This window comes from Lithobates pipiens, unplaced genomic scaffold (assembly GCF_037356315.1).
Source record: "Lithobates pipiens isolate NorthernLeopardFrog02 unplaced genomic scaffold, aLitPip1_a1.2 Scaffold_18, whole genome shotgun sequence".
Classification (NCBI taxonomy): domain Eukaryota; kingdom Metazoa; phylum Chordata; class Amphibia; order Anura; family Ranidae; genus Lithobates; species Lithobates pipiens.
In genome coordinates, this window is record NW_027507758.1 from 578133293 (window position 1) to 578153952 (window position 20660).

The following is a 20660-nucleotide window of genomic DNA, read 5'->3' on the forward strand; positions in this document are numbered from 1 at the left end:
ACAATAATCTGATCAGAGCTTTTGAGAGTTGATCACCACAGTTTATATGAGATTATCTGATCGGACAAGCGCAAAAATGTTTGTCGTACGATTTTCGTTTAATCAATACAGTTGTTCGAAAAATAAAATACAATACAAATACACTACAACACACCCGAATTTTTATTCTGTCATACGAGAATTTTCATAACTTTAGTAAATGCTTTATTTTCGGTATGAAATTAGCATGCAAAAAAAAAAAAAGGATGATGATCAATCGTCCCGTAACCTCATTGTGTGTACCAGGTATTAGGCAGGCTGTGTTTGCAAGCAAACTACCACGCCCACGTGTCATGCGGAGTCTCCATGATTGAAAGAACTGAAGTCCAATGAATGAAAGAGGCAGGCCAGGGGCTGTCAGGCTGGAGAGGAATTCTGGATGACCTCCAGCCAGGAAGTGAGGTGGGCTCCATTTGATTTGCAGCGGCTTCTAATGCACATTTTGTGGGAACATCTCTCAACATTCTAGTAGAAAATGCCCATTGTTTACAGACCTCTATAACTTATGGAGAAATTTACAAACAGGACTGAATGACTCATCCCAGTAACTGCACCCTAATCAGACTGCTCAGTCCGAAGTTTCAATCTGACAAATTGAGGCAGGAAAACAGACAGCGTCTATTGTGCTGTCTCTTTAGCTAACCCATAGTGCTCTGGAATGTGCTGCTCCTCAAAGTATATTTGTGTATGTTGCTATGCCCACTTCCTCTCCTATGAGAGAGAACAGGTCTGGCGTTTGGCAGCACAGATGCTGCACTGCATTGTGGGATTACTTGGATTTTAAACGTGACAGTAGCAAGAAAACGTGTGGTGGACAAAAGACGCTACATGTAGTTTTTTTCCCCCTAATACATAGGGATTGGGCAGTATGGAGTTGGTAGGAGATGGGTTTATCTTAAAGCAGAGCTCCAGGCTCCTATAGAAAAAAATATATAAGTCAGCAGCTACAAATACTGTAGCTGCTGACTTAATACTAGGGTGCTGGGTGGATAAGTAAAAAAAATAAATAAAAAAAAAAAATAATAATAAAATGATTTTTATCAAATTTATTTTAATAGACAGCTTTTGGAGTAAAAATATAATCTAAAGATTGTTTTCTATTTAAGATACATTAATAAATTGAGTTTATTCAGCATGAAATGGAGCTTAGTTATGTAGCATGGGGCTGTAACTTTTTCTGCAAAATTTAAATTTTTGGTGAACTAATTTAAATGAATCCAAGCTCTGCAAGCTGAGATAACATGCACTGCATTGAGGCATTCACATAATTGCACAGTAACCATGAGATAAAAACAAAGGAATATTCCTTTATCCCATTGTTTTGCAAATCTATGTGCACTACAAACTGTATGATTGAATCATTTTTTTTTTTTTGATTATTATGTTTTTGTTTTATCCTTGATTATTTTACTAACTTCACAGCTTATTATTCGAAATAGAATCTTTAATGTTTGCAAACAAAATGAATGTATCCTAACTAACAGCAAGAATAAGTCCTTACATTTAAAGAGGACCTGTCATTTCAGATCCATCATGGCAGCGCCTGTTAGTGGGCATCCTATCACCTGCTCCCGCCACGTCCCTCACCTGGTTGTGTCACTGCCGCATTAAAGTGAATAGGACTGTCGGTGAGTCAAAACGGGTACTCGCTTTCCCCTCCCGAAAAGGTGCTAAATGTGGCAACTGGGGGGGGGGAAGAGACACAATCAACACAGGGCTCTGTATAGAGGGAACAATCTCTGCTTTGCAGGGATAACAAACAAAGACCTTTAGTAAAAAAAAAAAAAAAAAAAAAAAAAAAAAAAAAAAAAACCCAACCTCAATTCACGATTTGAATTGAGTTTTTTTTTTGATGGACACTGCACCAGTCTTGAAGAGCTGCGGGCAGTAGTTTTTAGGCGAGGACTAGGCCAAAGCAGCGGCCTCGCCTAAAAACTTCTGCCCGTAGCACCGCAGGACCGCCGCGGTGTAAACACCGGTCCTGGTGAAAAAAAAATATAAAATAAAAATCGATTTGCTGAAAATTTGACCTCTCAACTCGATTCAAGATTTAAATTGATTTTTTCCCCAGCTCTACATATTACACATTGTTAAGCGCACATTCAACCCCTTGATTACCTCGAGAGGTTAACTCCTCTCCAGACAGTGTCATTAGTACAGTGACAGTGTATAGTATTAGCACCGATCACTGTATTAGTGTCACTGGTAAAGTCAATGTCAGTTCTCACCCAGTGTCAGATTTCACAGTTCCACTACAAGTTTCTGATCACCGCCATATAATTAAAAAAATAAATAAAAATCCCAATATACATATACCATCGTTATAGGCAGTATGACTTCCATGCAGACCAATTAATATATGCTTTTTTTATTTTTATTACCAAAGACATATCGCAGAATACATTTTGGCCTAAATTTATGCAGAAATTTGATTATTTTCATTTATATAACAATAAAAAATGCACAAGGAGAGGACAACAGAAGTAGCCTCCCTATTTCTTTCAGCACAATTACTTTATGAAGAGCCAGTCTGGCCATGTATGAACAAAGCCGGAGAGCTGGGAAACTCCGGATTCCCATAACAGAGGATGCCGTTTCTAATTCCTCTCTGTGTGTTCCGGCCACCTGTCTAGTGTGATGGAATGAAAAGAATGGACAGTTACTTTGAACACTATGCAATGCGTCTCCTAACACAAAAACATTACACACTATAGTCATCGCTATGCAACAACTGAACAGCACTAAATGAATGGACACAGCCTGGTAATATCATAGCAGCCCATATACAGCCAATACAGAGCAGATTCAGAGTAAGAGCTTGTTCACACAGTTGGCCAGGGAGGCAGTTAACTGCTTGCCAACCATATAACTTGCATATATGGCAGCAAGGTGGCTCTCATGTGCAGGATCACGTACCTAGTACAAGATCCTGCACTTCTGGGTCTGGGGCACGTGTGCGCACCACCGACGACCAGCTCTGATTTTACACAGCGGGAGCTGATCTGCGGGTAACACAGACTCGATGTCCACTGGCACCCGTCAATCATTAGGCAGAGAGCCAGAACAGTGATCTGCCTATGTGAACAAGACAGATCACTTTTCTGTCAGTAGGGAAGGCATTAATCTTGTCTCTGAAAAGCAGGAACATGGATCAGTGCCTTCCCCTAGTAAAAGCACCTCCCCCACAGTAAGCAAGCACTGGTTAGGTACACAGTTAACCCTTTAATCGCCCATTTTTAACCTCTTCCCAGCCAGTGTTATTAGTACAGAGGCATATTTTTAGCACCGATCCCTGTATTAGCGTCACTGGTCCCCAAAGTGTCAGTGTCCAATTTGCCTGCCCCACGCGTTTCAATGGCATATGCCCCTGTTGAAGACCTTTTGTTGTCGAAACACGACGAACTTGCATTTGGCACCCCACATTGCTGTTTTATGTTTTATCGGAATTTGTGTTATGGCTTTTATGACCCTTCTTAAATAAACCCAATGGTTACCGTCTGACCTGCGCCATTTGGAGCCTTTTTTTCTTTTCTCTCTTTTGAATACTCACCGCACTTGGGGTGACACCCCAATGTGAACAATTGGACCCTGTTGATCCGGGAGACGCATGTCCCAGCGTCCAATATTGGAAGTCTGTGCAAGTTGGAGACAACGTGGTGATCCATGAGAACCATCGTCAACCCGTAACACCGGATTGGCATTACCTGGGATTACAAGCGCAGTCGACCCACTGTCGTACGACAGATGAGTCCACTCTTTCTGGTAAGAGTATTTATTCTTTTTGAAGTCACTTCAGACAAGCTGTTATGCCCGGTCCAACTGAATTGTGCAGTATCTGATCCTCTTGTTGGGAAGACCGACATTGTTGTTTGTCCATTATTCAACATATATGGACTGTTTTCTTTGGGACTCACATTCATAGCCACTAATACTCACTAGTAGTTACGTGTTTTATACACATATTGTGTACCAAGTGAATCAGTATTTGTATTCACCAATTTTTGTGCACTGTATCATTAGTACGTGGTATAGTATTGGTTCCATTACTAATACTCCTTAAATATTCTCTTTTTCTTCACTTATTTAGCGCTACACTATTTGTCCCCTCTTAAAGAGGAAGTAAACTCTCCCACTCTGATGCTTCTTTTCATTTAGTCCATTATAATAAGTAATTATCAGACTATAGCCACTGTAATCCAGCCCAAGTTGCATATTACTTACTGTTTAAAGAAACTTTAAAAAAAAAACTTGTTTCCAGGGGTTAGGCAGCACCATCTTAAGTATTGTTTTCGAGTCCACAGTGGAGTGCATTTCCACCCTTACATTGAGCACTTCCTGTACTGTTAACCAAGCCTCCTTCTCAATCCAACATTTCTATGGCAACCCTGCTTCCCTGTTCATAGCTGACTTGTTTTATTTCATAGTATTTACTTGTGCCCATGTCTAATGTTTCCCTTTGTCAGACTTATCAGCTTCAGCTGATAAGACTGCAGTAATGGCCAAGTTTAGACTGTATGTGAGGTCACATGGTGTGTAGGAGGAAGCTGTGATTAGCAGAGTTCAGTGTTGTGCTGTAGGAAGTCCTGATAACAGATAGATAAGACATAGAGAGTGTGCCTTAAATCAGGGGAGATCTGGGCATGCTCAGTGACTTCATTCTACAGAACAACAAGGATTACAATACTAAGGCGATATCTACAAGCAGTGTTCAGTAGGGTTTTTTAAGCTGATTTACATGGGACAAAGTTGTGGGGGAGGGTTTACAACCACTTTAAGAGCTATGGGCAGAAGTGACATTTTGATGTCGCTCCCGCCCTGCATTGGTAAAAAGCTGGGTGGAGGCTCAGCTCCATACCACAGGACAAAGGATCCAATCGCCTCCGCCGCTACCGATGGCTCCGGTAAGCGACGGATGGCCCTGGAGCACAACGGGAGGGAAGAGTCCTCTCCCGCCGCTGGAAAAAGTGATCTTGCTGTGTATCCTTTTATCCACTTTTATCTTCAAGTGATCCGCAAATGGTTAATCGATATAAATAAACTACTAATCCTTCTATCCCTGAAAGCATTGTTCATTTACAGCATTTTTTTTTCTAGTGGTGCAGCAAAATGAAAACTGTGGATGCACTTGGCCGAATACCCAAAACTGAAATGGACAGTTTTTTTGCATGGACATCAATGGAGGGGGGCGATCGCTGATCAGATGCCAGTTTTCCAGCATGCTGTTCCGCTGGATCCTGTAGGACAGGCTGATGTACACATGGGCCAAATGTTGGCCTGTTTTTCGGATGAACCAGCTAATATTTGGCCCATGTGTGCTAGGCTTCGGTGTCTTTGACCCCACATTATCCCTTATTAACATACAATAGAGGAGCGTGGTTTCAAAAGGTTTAACCCTTTGTTAGGACAGTGTTCAACTCTAGCTTACAGCTAATGAATAACTGGGAACCCACCACAGACAGGGTTTATCCTGTTAAAGTGTTACTAAACCGACAACAGTAAAATCAAGTCTGTATATGTGCATGCTTGTTATACTCACTGTGGGGTTAATCCTCAACATTGTGTAAAAAGGCCGTTGGATCCTGTCTCCTTCTTCCACCATCCCCAATCCATTTCCTGACAGTACAGATCCTTTGGGGGGTCACTCTACACATGCTCAGTTTGGTGTGTTATCGCTAGATTTTTATTTTTTTTTCCTTCTTGGGAGAGTGAATGTGATCAGCACAAGGCCAATTGGCACGGTCCAAACAGCCAGGAGTCCTGCCGCCTTTTATTACAGTCGGAGGAAAATTAAAACTCCTACAAGCTTTAACCAGACACTAATAGAAGTCATAAGAGTGCTAATGAGAAAAGGTGTTTAGTGGGTTTATATTTACTAAAATAATTGCATCTCCATGTACTGTGGGGGAGTAGATATAGTGAATGCAGGGTTTAGTAACACGTTAAACATTACTCCCCAACCCCCTCCTAAACAGCACAGCAAGGATTTTTTTTTTATCAAGAAAAAAAAAAAAAAATGGTAACCAGCATTTTTTAAACTACTTCCCACCCAATGTACATATACAGCCAGGTGGGAGCTCTCTCCTTCTGAACGGACGTTCAGGAACGTCCTTAAGAAGGAGGGGGGAAATCGCACGTGCGTGTCCACGCAGTGGCGCGATCCCGATGCACTCGTGTCACCCGGATCTCCGATCGGCAGGAGGGCTCTGTGATTGGCCCTCCTGATCACACGATGGCCGTGTCCAATCACAGCCGTCATGTGATGTAAACAGAGAGCCGGTTCCTAGGCAATCGGCTCTCCTCTCCTCACACGGAAGTTGTTGTTGAGGAGAGTGAATCGCTGCATTCGGCTGGTGATCAGCAAGTATGAGATGTTTTTTACAGCTTTTTACTCACTGATCACCAGTCTAGTGTAAACACACACATGTCCCCCACATATGTCCCACTAAAATCACATGTCCCAATGATTATCAGCACACATGTCTGATCACCTGCGCACATATGTCCGTCATCACACAAACCAATTATTATACACTTAACAGATTTTTTTTTTTACCAAAAACATGTAGCAGATTACATTTGGCTTAAATTTATGACAAAATTAGATTTTATTGGATTTCTTTTAAAATATAAAGAAGAAAATATTGTTTTTTTTTTTCCCCGCTCTTTTTTCGCTTAGATCACAAAAAATAAAAAAACCAGAGTCGTGAGTAAATACCACCAAAATAAAGCTCCATTTCTGTGAACAAAACGATAAAAATTTAATTTGGGTACAGTGTAGCATGACCGCGCAATTGTCACTGAAAGCGCTAGAGCACTGAAAGCTGAAAACTGGTCTGGGAAGGAAGGGGGCGAAAGTGCCCAGTGTTGATGTGGTTAAATATATATTATGTTCTGCTTATATTAACAGGAACATGCAACATATATAAAGTAGGTGTTATCCCAATTTGGCTGCAAAGGTGGAAATACACTTTAAAGTCAGATGAGGAGTAGAGAAGCGGGCTATGGAATGGGGAGGGGGAGAATCACGGATGTGAGAATGGGCATACAACTATGGGATAATTAGGAGGGCTGAGCTCCTCATCCATCCCGTTATCTCCGAAGCTTTAACATGCAAATAGGAATATTTTATGGCCCCACTTACCAAAGACTGACAAATGTAGGTCCAGCCATTATCTATGGGGTGCGGGTGTAGCTCTGCACCGGTGATGTCCTTGGAAGAGCTATGGCCCCGATGGGTGATCACAGTCACCACCACCACCACCGTCACACCATAGAGATGGATGAAATCACACTACCAGTAATCCACATGACATCATCCAGCTCCATGCTCTGCTGAGTGCTTTTAAAGGGAACCTGAAACCTTCCCATCCTTTTATTATTTATTTTATTTTTCAGGTACTTGTATAGCGCCGTCAATTTACGCAGCGCTATACATTGTACATTCACATCAGTCCCTACCCTCAAGGAGCTTACAATCTAAGGTCCCGAACTCACATTCATACATACTTATGAGCCCAGTTACTTTTTTGGTGCATTAAAACCCATGTTAACATGAATTAAAGAAGAACTATTATTAACCACCTCAATGATGGGCACTTTTACCCCCTTCCTGCCAGGCCAATTTTCACATTTCAGAACAGTCACAATTTGAATGACAATTGAGCGGTCATACAAACACTGTACCCATATGAAAGCGTTCTCATTTTTTTCACACAAATAGAGCTTTCTTTTGGTGGTATTTTTTTTAAATCTTATTTAGAAAAAAATGAAAGTAACGTAAATTGTGAAAAAAAAAAAAGTAAATTTTTCTTCTTCCCCAATGGGCCGCCAAAGAGGCCGCGCTGATGATGGGCCGCCAAAGAGGCCGCGCTGATGATGGGCCGCCAAAGAGGCCGCGCTGATGATGGGCACCAAGAGTATTAACAACGTACTCACTGTGCCCTAACAGACTTGCCAGTTATCAACTCACTATCACTCCTTTCCTCATACAGAGACAACGCGCAAGGAAAGGACTGCCGATAATCGGCAAGTCTGTTTACATGTGATCAGCTGTGATTGGACACAGTTGATCACACGGTAAAAGGTCCTGCCGTGACTGACCCTTTACCGCAATCTGATGAGCCGTGTCCTAAGGTCGCAGAGCGCACCTGGGAGGATGTCCTACCAGAACTGAAGAGCTGCGCTGTAGCCATCTTTCGGCTATAGCGCAGTCGGGAAGTGGTTCAAGGGTTATGGTCTCCATACACTAGAGAAAAAAAACGTTTGAAAATCTGTAATTTGGACCATTCGTTCGTTTTTCATCCCATTAAGAGAAAAAATAGAAAGTAGTTTTTGACTTTTCAGAGTCAGAAGAAAAAAACAAAACAAAAAAAAATAAAAAATAAAAAGTACAGGTTGAAAACTGCCAAACGAAGAATAAATTTAAAGATTAATGTGCTTCTTGCCCATTAAAAATTGAATTGTTTGCACTACCCGTATGTGACAAAATGGAAAAAAAAAAAAAGGGATGCATTTAAGTTCATTGGACAATTTGTTGTTCGAAATTCGGTCATTATACGACGCCACTATTATTTGCTCTTACAACCAAGTGTTCATTATTTGAAATGGAAGTATGAACTATTTTTCATAGTGTATGGCTAACATTAGTACAACTTTACAGGGAAGAAAAAGAAAAAAAAATAAAATAAGGTGAACACTGAACACTCCCTCATCAACCAATGAAAAATTAATAATGGGTAAATCTTCCAATAGGGACACTTGGTCTGGGGATCGCCAAGAGAATCCCTTAAATTTGCAGGATTTTCTCTCACTTCCTGTTTGGCTATGGGACAGGAAGTGAAGAGAAATCTCCGCAATGGGACAATGATGGCAAAAAAAAAAAAATCTGACAGGGAAGATTTATATCCCTCCCTTGATCTATCCAAAATAAAAACAGTTTTGCCTATAGTTCTACTTTAAAATATTGCAAGAAAAATAATAGAGCTGCGCCAACAAACAGCTGTCACAATTATCAGTAAACAGTACTATATTCAACGTAAAGTCTTTCCACTAAATTGAATGATAAAAGTCCACAATAAAAAAAAATGTATGTTGAAGGACAATCTCTCCGCATCGAATACATGCACCGCGGTGATTCCACACAAGTATCAAGAAGATGTGCCCAGCTACCGAGAAAAGATTGCGCTTACCAGATGGTATAAGCGTAAGGAGCGTTATGGTAAAAGCCAATCGCAACCTCTCACTTATACCAGATGTCTGTGTTTCCCAGGGGCGACACTTCATGTACTGCAGGCCACTACGGTGCTCCACATTCGCATTGAAAAGCAATGAATGTACTCAAAAGAGAAAGAAAAACCTCCCATAGCGTAAAACCATTAATATTCTTTAATCGTAAAAAGACATGCACTTACATAGAAAAAATGCATCAAATCGCGTGTATACAAGCCGGCCGGCAAAAATGGGAGCCCGTCCTCCTCTCGTTCAGCGTGGTGACATACACACACACACACACACACACACACACACACACACTTTTTATTTTTATTTTTTTAATTATACAGGTGGGGGAGGTTAGGGGGTGTTTTTTTTTTTTTTCTACTTTAAATATGCAGCAAATTTTATTACTGTGTAAGCTGCATTGCTGTAATAAACTAGGAAAGTCTGGTTAAGCTTTAATGCAAGCCTACTAGTCTGCACAGACTGCCTGCATCCAATGTGCCATCACTACCAAGACCTACGGGCAGGGGTGCCCAGCCACTGGCTCGTGACCTCCTGCTCTAGGATGGCAGGTCCCCAACCCTCCACCCCAGAGAATCAGTGTTGAATGGAGCTGGCGGTAGAGGGAGAACGCAGCTGCAGTAGAGAGCAGAGCCGATGCTTCCCGTATAGCGCCACCTCCTGTCACAGGCGCTGTGATATTAAGTGCACTCTGCCTGGGACAGTAATAGCCGGCTATACATGCAGTAAAGATTGTGTTTAAAAAAAAATTATTTTTATAAAAAAAAAAAAAAATCGCATAGCAAGCGGCATATCTGTTCTATTTCTGCACTGGTTACTCTCTGGGCTGCTTTCAAACTGATCTGGAGGTGCAGAGCAGTGTGCACATGCAGGTTACCTGCACTGAGCCACAGACTTCGGTTAATATCTGTGGGTTTGGTGAGCTTTCAGAAAGTGCACCACACCTGCAGGATAGAATAGAATTCTATGGCAAAATTCAGCTAACCCTCAGGAAAGTCAGAGGTGCGCTACGCCGCACCCACGGTGTGGGTAAATCATAGCGCATCAGTACGAAAGCAGTCCCTCCCACCCGACTAGTGTCCCCACAGACCAGCAGCTTGCTATGGGGCAACCGAGCCAAGTTGCAGCCCTGTGTGTCCATTCAGCATTCAGACACGCAGCTGCCCTTTGGCTAACTAACACTGATTGACAGCCGCAGCAGCCAACGGCACCGCGGCTGTGCCCCAGCCAATCAGGAGGAGAGTCCCTGGACACCACTGGATAGAGAAGGGCCTCAGGGAAAGTGTTTGGGGGTGCTGGGGAGGCTTTGCTCTTCAAAAGGTTGGGCACCCCTGACCTACAGAATGTGCGCCATCTGTTGGGCCCTGGACCTGCCATGACACTAAACAGCTTGGCCTGTAGCAGTGCACACACAGATTTCCCCAAAGAAAGAAAAAGGTCTGTGCCTCTCATGAGAAACCAGCAATTCATTAGAACCTTCTATGACCAAATCCTGGCCTGGGGACTTAGCCCTTGTACACACGGTCGGACATTCTGATGGAAAATGTCCGATCGGACCGTGTTGTCGGATAATCCGATCATGTGTGGGCTCCATCGGACTGTTTCCGTCGGAATATCCGATGGACAAAGTTTTAGAGCTGGGCTATAAAACTTTCTGACAACATGATCCGATTGGACTTTGTCCGATTGTGTGTAGAGAATTCCGATCAGACAAAGTGCCACACATGTTCAGATCAAATTCCTAGACCAAAGCTATTGGCTACTGGCCCGAACTTAGTCCCGTCGTAACGAAATAACGTCATCACGTTACGCACGATCAGATTTTCCGACAACTTTGTCTGACCGTGTGTATGCAACACAAGTTTCGGACAAAATCCGGCGCATTTTGTTGTCGGAATGTCCGACCGTGTGTACAAGGGCTTAGACTTTGCGTGTGTGAGCACTATAAGCGGATCACACAGGATAACTGCACTAGTTTTACTATCAAAAAACAAAAACACAAATATATGAACCATACGCAACAAATACAAACAAAGGAAATATATATATAAAAAAAATAAAAAAATAAAAAAAACACCCAACACAACAATCAGCAATGACATAGGTAAACACTGCAACTAAGAAAGGCAGTACAATAAAAAAAAAAAGCATAATAGAAACCCCACACCCAGCCAGATGTCTGTACCCTAGATAGTCTCATTCAGGTATACAACACCTGATCATATGATTGTACCCTGGATATCCTCACTCTATATATCACGCAACCTTATGACTAGGGCCTGGATGTCCTCAATCATCTACTGCAGGGATATGCAATTAGCGGACCTGCAGCTGTTGCAAAACTACAACTCCCATCATGCCTCTGACCCTGGGTGTCATGCTTGTGGCTGTCGGAGTCTTGCTATGCCTCATGGGAATTGTAGTTCTGCAACAGCTGGAGGTCCGCTAATTGCATATCCCTGCTCTAGCTCCTGACCATACGACTACCCTGGACATTGTCAGTCTATGTAGCCCCTAACATTATGACTGTACCTGGGTTATCCTCAGATATATAGCACATGCAAACATACACTATATTAGCAAAAGTATTGTGAAGCCTACCTTTACACGCACATGAACTTTAAATGGCATCCCAGTCTTAGTCCATAGGGTTCAATATTGAGTTGGCCCACCCTTTACAGCTATAACAGCTTCAACTCTTCTGGGAAGGCTATCCACAAGATTTAGGAGTGTGTCTATGGGAATGTTTGACCGTTCTTCCAGAAGTGCATTTGTTTGCACTGATGTTGGACAAGAAGGCCTGGCTCGCAGTCTCCGCTCTAATTCATCTCAAAGGTGTTCTATCAAGTTGAGGTCAGTCAAGATCCTCCACCCCAAACTCACTCATCCACGTCTTTATGGACCCTTGTGCACAAGTCTGCAGTCATGTTGAAACAGGAAGGGGCCATCCCCAAACGGTTCCCACAAAGATGGGAGCATGAAATAGTCCAAAATGTCTTGGTATGCGGATCCCTTAATAGTTCCCTTCACTGGAACTAAGGGGCAAAGCACAATCCCTGAAAAAACAAATCTCACACCATAATCCCTCGCCCCCCACCCACCACCAAATCATTTAGACCAGTGCACAAAGTAAGGTCCATAAAGACATGGATGAGCGAGTTTGGGGTGGAGGAACTGGACTGTCCTGCACAAAGTCCTGACCTCAACCCGATAGAACACCTTTGAGATGAATTAGAGCGGAGACTGCGAGCCAGACCTTCTTGTCCAACATCAGTGCCTGACCTCACAAATGTGCTTTTAGAAGATTGGTCAAACATTCCCATAGACACAAGCCTAAACCTTGTGGACAGCTTTCCTAGAAGAGTTGAAGCTGTTATAGGTGCAAAGGGTGGGCCAACGCAATATTGAACCCTACAGACTAAGACTGGGATGCCATTAAAGTTCGTGTGTGTAAAGGCAGGCGTCACAATACTTTTGACAATATAGTTTGTGTGTCCTCTACCATGAGCCGAGCAGCAGCGTAGGCGTCCTCTACCATGAGCCGAGCAGCAGCGTAGGCGTCCTCTACCATGAGCCGAGCAGCAGCGTAGGCGTCCTCTACCATGAGCCGAGCAGCAGCGTAGGCGTCCTCTACCATGAGCCGAGCAGCAGCGTAGGCGTCCTCTACCATGAGCCGAGCAGCAGCGTAGGCGTCCTCTACCATGAGCCGAGCAGCAGCGTAGGCGTCCTCTACCATGAGCCGAGCAGCAGCGTAGGCGTCCTCTACCATGAGCCGAGCAGCAGCGTAGGCGTCCTCTACCATGAGCCGAGCAGCAGCGTAGGCGTCCTCTACCATGAGCCGAGCAGCAGCGTAGGCGTCCTCTACCATGAGCCGAGCAGCAGCGTAGGCGTCCTCTACCATGAGCCGAGCAGCAGCGTAGGCGTCCTCTACCATGAGCCGAGCAGCAGCGTAGGCGTCCTCTACCATGAGCAGAGCAGCAGCGTAGGCGTCCTCTACCATGAGCAGAGCAGCAGCGTAGGCGTCCTCTACCATGAGCAGAGCAGCAGCGTAGGCGTCCTCTACCATGAGCAGAGCAGCAGCGTAGGCGTCCTCTACCATGAGCAGAGCAGCAGCGTAGGCGTCCTCTACCATGAACCTAGCTTTTCTACCATAAACCACACCATCAGTATAATCCTATCATGAACCAAGAAGAGTAGGAGTCCATGCACTAGGCCTTCTCTTAAAAAGACAGACTCCAAACATATAGCAATTCTATCATGAGCCTCGCTATGATCCTCTGTCATCAGTTACATACAAGCTCCTCTAACACGCATAGGGATCCTTTGTCAGCGGTCACGCATGCAGCTCCCTCACCACGAGCAATGGATGTAGCTCCTATTATCAGGACCAAGGGTGAGCTTTGGGTTTGGTCTGAACTGAACCCAGAAGAAAGATGTCACTCCCAACTAATCAACTGTAGCCAGGGCATTCCCCACACCAAATGTACAAAATAGGAGGGGGATAGGATAGTGACATTTCCTAATTATGACCATATTAGGGCAAAGACATTGATCCAGCATGGCCATATATCGGGTCAATGGTGTCAGGGAATGACCTGGCCATAGTAGGTTGGACGGTGGTGGGCATGAGTGACAGCTTGAACACAAATTCAGACCAAACCCAGGCCCACCCTTAACCTCCTGGCTTCTGCGCTATGGCCGAATGACGGCCACAGCGCGGATGTGAATTTCCAGGAGGAAATCATATGACGGCCTGCACTACACACGCTCCCTGTGTGCGCTGTGATCACCGAGTCACTGAGACTCGTGTGATCACCGATCCGAGTAAGGGGCCGGTCCCAGCCCCTTACCATGTGATCAGCTGTCAGCCAATGACAGCTGATCACATGATGCAAACAAAAGCTTGGTGATCGTTTTTTTTTTTTTTCCTCATGTTAACAGCGGAGGAAAAAAAAGTCGTTCACCGGCTTATCTTAAAGAGACATAAGTCCCGAAGAGGAAGAGGCAATTATGCCTCATTTATAACAGTAACAGTGCCCACAAGTGCACCTATCGATGCTCACAAGTGCCACCTAGAAGTGCTGCCCATCAGTGTAACCGATCAGTGCCCATCACTGCCACCTATCGATGCCCATCAGTGCCGCCTCATCAGCATACATCAATGACAAAAAATTACCCATTTATAAAATTTTTAAAGAAAATAAAAAGTTAAAATTTTAAATTCGGTCTTTTTACATTTTTTAACAAATCGCCCAGGTGATCAAATACCACCAAAAGAAAGCTCTATTTGGGGGGGAAAAAAAAAAAAAAGACGATAAAAATTTAATTTGGGTATAGTGTTGTATGACCACGCAATTGTCATTCAAAGTGTAACATGCAGCCCCACGACTACGAATCATGTATTCATGTCAATTTCTCAGCTGGATATCCTTCACCTCCCCTACCATGAAGCAAGTCCCTCAATCATCAGTTACCAGTGTTGGTCATCTTTAAAAAAGTAATTAGTTAAGTTACACATTACTTCTCCCAAAAAGTAATTGCGTTAGTAACTCAGTTACTACACTGGAAAAGTAATTAGTTACTCAGAAAAGTAACTGTGACAGGGGTGGCAGCGGTGGTACTTGGGGGGGGGGGGGGGGGGCTGGGTGGTGTAAAGTACTTGGGGGGGGGGGGGGGCACAAAAAAAACATGGTTATTTCCCCTTTTAATTTGACTTTTTAGGCAACATGTATTTAATGGTATTAAACAAAAAAGTATATTTTAAAATAATTCAAATTTATTCAAGTTAAACATCATAGAATCAATACAAACATAAAACAATGACTCGCTGAACATAGTCAACAGATATCACCATATGAATCATAGATGATAAGACCTCCTAACACCCAACGCGTTTCGGAGTTCCTTCTTCAAGGGTGCAACAATAAGGAAGGGTCAATATATTGGTGAAAATAAGTTTTTTTTTGTCCCCTCATAAAATTTTATTGATCAAACATTAAAATCATAAACCAGTAGTGCCTAAGACAGGTATGCCGATGGGGCCCTCAGCTCAGGAGGAAAGGATTTGGGCAGGAAAAGCAGCAAGATGTATTGTATTAGTCACCATTTAGGGTGATTTTCTTCAAAAGGTTAATAAATTTTATTTTAGAGTTCTCTCGAATACCTCAGGGACCAGGCCAGACCCCCCAAACACACTGGAGCCCAACGTGGAAGTCCCTGTATATCAGGATATATTTGTTTATGGAGAGCCAGGACCAGGGGTCCAAGATGTTAACCTTTAATACTGTAGCTGCAGAGTCCGGCCGCATGCTCCCACATCCAGTATACACTACTGAGTGTTAACTACTTGGGGGGGGGGGGTGGCAGCGGTGGTGGTGCCATCCTCTCCCCCCACCACCACCTCTGCCTCTTAGGACCCTTTCACACTGGGGCGGTTTTCAGGCGTTACAGCGCTAAAAAGAGCGCCTGTGTAGCGCCTGAAAAAAATCGGCCCCTTTCACTCCAGTGTGAAAGCCGGAGGGCTTTCACACTGGAGCGGTGCGCTGGCAGGACAGTGAAAAAAGTCCTGCTAGCCGCATCTTTGGAGCGGTGAAGGAGCGGTGTATTCACCGCTCCTACCCATTGAAATCAATGGGACAGCGCGGCAATAGCGCCGGCAAAGCGCCGCTGCAGCAGCGCTTTGCGGGCGGTTTTAACCCTTTTTCGGCCGCTAGCGGGGGTTAAAACCACCCCGCTAGCGCCCGCAGACCGCCGCTAAAAATAGCGGCGCCTTACCACCGACGCCCGCACCGCCCCAGTGTGAAAGGGGCCTTACTGATCCCATCCAACCAAACTTCAACTGAAGTAATGGTGGGTAGGGATGGGATCAGTAAGAAGCAGAGGTGGTGGAGGACTTGGGATGGATCGATTGCACTGCAATTCGAATTATCAGGCAGTCACTTGCTTGAATGCCTCCAGGGATTGCCTTCCTGAGAGAGAGAGAGAGAGAGAGAGAGAGAGAGAGAGAGAGAGAGAGAGAGAGAGAGAGAGAGAGAGAGAGAGAGAGAGAGAGAGAGAGAGAGAGAGAGAGAGAGAGAGAGAGAGAGAGAGAGAGAGAGAGAGAGAGAGAGAGAGAGAGAGAGAGAGAGAGAGAGAGAGAGAGAGAGAGAGAGAGAGAGAGAGAGAGAGACCCTTCCCCTTCACTCGATTGGTGTCAGCTGACTTCATTTTTCAGTGTCCGCCCCACCTCCCTACATTCTCCCTCTCTGGATAGGCGGGGCGGTCCAGACAGTCTCTCTGAGTCTCTGCCTCTTCTCAGCTCAGCGGGCGAAAGCCCCTCTCCCCGCAGCGGAACGAACGGCCAGGCAGCGCGACCACGGCGGGTCTCCCGGGCGGTAGATGTAATTGCAGTAACGCCGACCAAGTAATGGGAACTGAGTTACCATCAGGGGAAGAGTAATCAGTTCGATTACTTGTTACCCTCTAAAGTAACTGCGTTAGCAACTCCGTTTATTTTAACTGAGTTACTTACATCACTGTTAGTTACAGAGAAGCTCCTCCAAACACAAAGATCCTGTGTCAGCAGTCCTACCACGTAGAACAGACCTCCTCATACATTAATGTAGTAGGATATCCATTGTACCTACACCACTCAGGAGTGCACATCTATGTAGCCTGAACCTCCACACATGTCATGAACACAGATCCCTCAGCATGAGCCATGATCATAGCTCCACCTATCAGGACATTAAATCTCAAACCTCTCAGTTACATATCCTATACCTCCTCTACCATGTTCAGAGATCCTGTGTCCAGCAGCAATGCATGTAGCCCGGATCTCCTCATACAGCAATGTAGGAAGACAATTGGTAGTTGCACCAGGATATCCATTCTACTTTATATGGCTCTGGAGTACACAACAGTGTAGACTAAACCCACCCCCCCATGTGTGCTGCATGCAGCTCCCCCAGTACGAGCCAAGGACATAACGCCAATTGTCAGGACCCATAAATGCCTCTCTTCAATCTTGCATGCAGCTTCTCTACTATGCATCATGTATGTATGCTCAGGGCAATATTTCTGACCATAGCCTGAACCCATCTGAGTGAGCCTACCAGGAAGCTGCCACTTGCACTGGGCCGATCACAAGCAGCCACAGAATTCTATGCCTTGCAGCGGTAAATATACAAGGGGTGTGTGTATACATGCGGCTCTGGGGGCTGGGAAGTGCCTCCGTCACTTAGGATTGACCCAGTACGGGGTGACAGGTTGCAGGTAGGCCCAGTCAGGTGGGTTCAGGCTATGGCTGAGCTCATCCCGTGACAGTTATCCGGACCCATAAATGCAACATGCAGCTCTTCAATCCTTTGCTTCCCTACCACTAATTGTATTAACAATGTGCAATGTGATACTTCTCAGTTTAGTATCCTGCAGCTCTCTACCATGAGGTAGGACTGTAGCTCTTATTATCAGCACCCATAAATGTAATATGCAGCTCTTCAATCTTGCATGCAGCTCCTCTACTACTAATCATGTATGTAATGTGAAACTTCTTAGTTTAAATACCCTACAGCTTTTCTACCAGGAGCCCTGGATGTACCTCCGATTATCAGCACCCAGAAAATTCGACATGCAGTGCCTCTACTACTCATCATGTATGCAATGTGATACACCTTGGTTTAATTTCCTGCAGCTCCTTTACCATAAACTATGGATGCAGCTCCTATTATCAGGACCCGCAAGCAGCTCTTCAACCTTGCGTGCAGCACCTTTACTGCTAAAGATGAATGCAATGTGAAAAGTCTCGGTTTAGCATCCTATGCTCTTCAAGAGCATGCAGCTCTTCAAACTTGTATGCAGCTCCCCTACTACATAATACAGGCAATGTCAATCTTCGCAGTTTATTATCCTACAGCCCTGCCACCACGAGCCATGGACGAAGCTCCGCTACCACGAGCCATGGACGAAGCTCCGCTACCACGAGCCATGGACGAAGCTCCGCTACCACGAGCCATGGACGAGATCCTCTACCACGAGCCATGGACGAAGCTCCTCTACCCACGAGCCATGGACGAAGCTCCTCTACCACGAGCCATGGACGAAGCTCCTCTACCACGAGCCATGGACGAAGTTCCAGTGTGTTCGCATACTCCACGTGCAGGGCCTGCCAGGAAGCCGGCGCAGCGCTGTGCTAGTCACAGGCAGCGAGACATTCCCCCGATGCGCAGCTGCAGAGATCGGGCAATGTCTCACTGCCTGTGATTAGCGCAGCGCCGACTTTCCTGGCGGGCTCTGCACGTGGAATATGCAAACACGCCGGAGCTCATCCTTAACCACGAGCCATGGACAAAGCTCCTCTACCACCAGCCACGGACGCCATAAATATAATATCCAGCTCTTCAGCCTTGCATGCAGTTTCCTTTACCACTAAAGATATATGCAATGTGAAATGTCTCAGTTTAGTATCCTATAACTCCCTCTCCATAAGCCCTGGACGTAGCTCCTATTATGAGGACACATCTGGAGCATGCAGCTCGCGTACTGCTAATCATACATGCAATGTGAATCTTTGCAGTTTACTATTCTACTGCTCCTCTACTACTAATCCTTTATACAACGTGAAAGCTGTCAGTTTAGTATCCTACAAGCAGACCCAACAAAAAAGAACATGCAGCTCTTCTATTACTGAAGACATATGCAATGTGATACTTATCAGTTTAGTATCCTATAGATCCCTCCCCACCAGTCATAGAAGCATCTCCTGTTATCAGTACACCGCTGGAGCATGCAGCTCTCTAATCGTCCACGCAGCTCTTTAAATGCAGCTCATCTAGCATTTCTTGCGGTATATGATCCTACTCCCTTGTAGCTCTATGTTGTATGGCCCTCCCTGTCACACATTGACTCTGGTGCCGTGCCCTGTACTGAGAAGTGTCCATCTATGTAGCCCGTGTCACCATGCATCTCCCCCACCAAGGGCCCAATACCCACCTCCTACGATCATGACTCATCTCTGCAGCTCTTTACCAGTGCATGCAGCTCCTCTACTAGTCCTGTACACAATATGTCGCCTCTCAGCCATGTCATACGTGCCTCACGCCCCCGCAGCAGCCATACATGTACGAGCTCTGCACACAGGCGCCTGTCAGCCCCGAATATCACCTACCGTAACACCACCAAGCTCGGCACAGCGTCCTCACCCAGCTGAGTCGGTGTAACCCAAACAAATCCCCTCCCTCCCCTCTCCGGGCCAGACAACAACACCCCGTCCTGTGATTGGTCCGCCCGGTCACCCACTAGCAACTGGCTCGCTCATTGGCCACATGGCCAACACGTGTGTTCCAAGCCTCGCTGTCAGCTCACGGTCCAGGGAGAGTTTAGCTGCTATGGCAACCTTGGAGTACAGGGGCGGGGCAGACGTCACTCAGTGGGAGGGGGAGTTCCCCTCAGTGACAGCAGCTGCTGTGGCTGACCAATCAGCGGCCTCTGTGCCTGCACTGGCGTTCCTGAGCCAGATTTAAAACTCCAAAGAATTATCTATTTACTGGAAGCCAGAGGACCTATAGAATAAAATGACGGGAGGTGTCATTTTTTTGTGTGTCACGTGATGTCTCTGCAACTGTTTATGAAAAAAAATAAATAAATAACAGTGCACACAAACACAATAAAATAAAAAAGATGAGGTTGTGTCAAGTAAATAGATACCAAAGGGTCTAAGCCTTAAAGAGGAAGTAAACCCTTCCAAACAACTTGGACCTATAGGTAAGCCTAGATTAAGGCTTACCTGTAGGTCCAAGCAATATCTCCTAAACCTATATGGTTTAGGAGATATTTGCCCGAAAACGGGCACCGCTGTCTACGGCGCATGCGCCGTAGACAGCGGCGCGCATGCGCACTAAATGCGGCAAATCCAAGAATGGATTTGCCAAATTTGTCGACTCCCGTGCGCATGCGCGGGAGTGACGTCATCGCGGCTTCGCCGTATGACAGCGGCGGAGCTGCGAGGCGCGACTCCCGTGCGCATGCGCGGGAGTGACGTCATCGCGGTTGCGCCGCTGTGATTCGTCGGAGCTGCGAGACACCACAAGCAACATGGATGCGGCGGACTACAGGGGACAGCGGCGACTTCGCTGGCTCCTGTGTCAGGTAAGTGACACATAATGAGCTACTATGCGATGCATAGTAGTCCATTATGCTTTACCTTTGCAGGGAAAAAAAGAGGAAGTAAACCCATCAGGGTTTACTTCCTCTTTAATCTCTTCATCCCCGGAAGTTTTACCCCCTAATGACCAGGCCATTTTTTTGCAATACGGCACTATGTTGCTTTAACTGACAATTGCGCGGGCATTTGATGTTGTACCAAATAAAATTGATGTCCTTTTTTTACCACAAATAGAGCTTTCTTT

General features: G+C 45.2%; 1 protein-coding gene across 1 annotated transcript in view; it reads right to left on the reverse strand.

Annotated features, from left to right (window-relative positions):
• AGBL5 (AGBL carboxypeptidase 5) overlaps positions 1 to 19507 on the reverse strand; it is a gene marked incomplete in the record, with an annotated part of 117930 nt that extends 98423 nt beyond the window's left edge. The window contains 1 exon segment of the mRNA XM_077489098.1: positions 19421 to 19507.
• Between the last annotated feature and the right edge of the window lie 1153 nt (positions 19508 to 20660).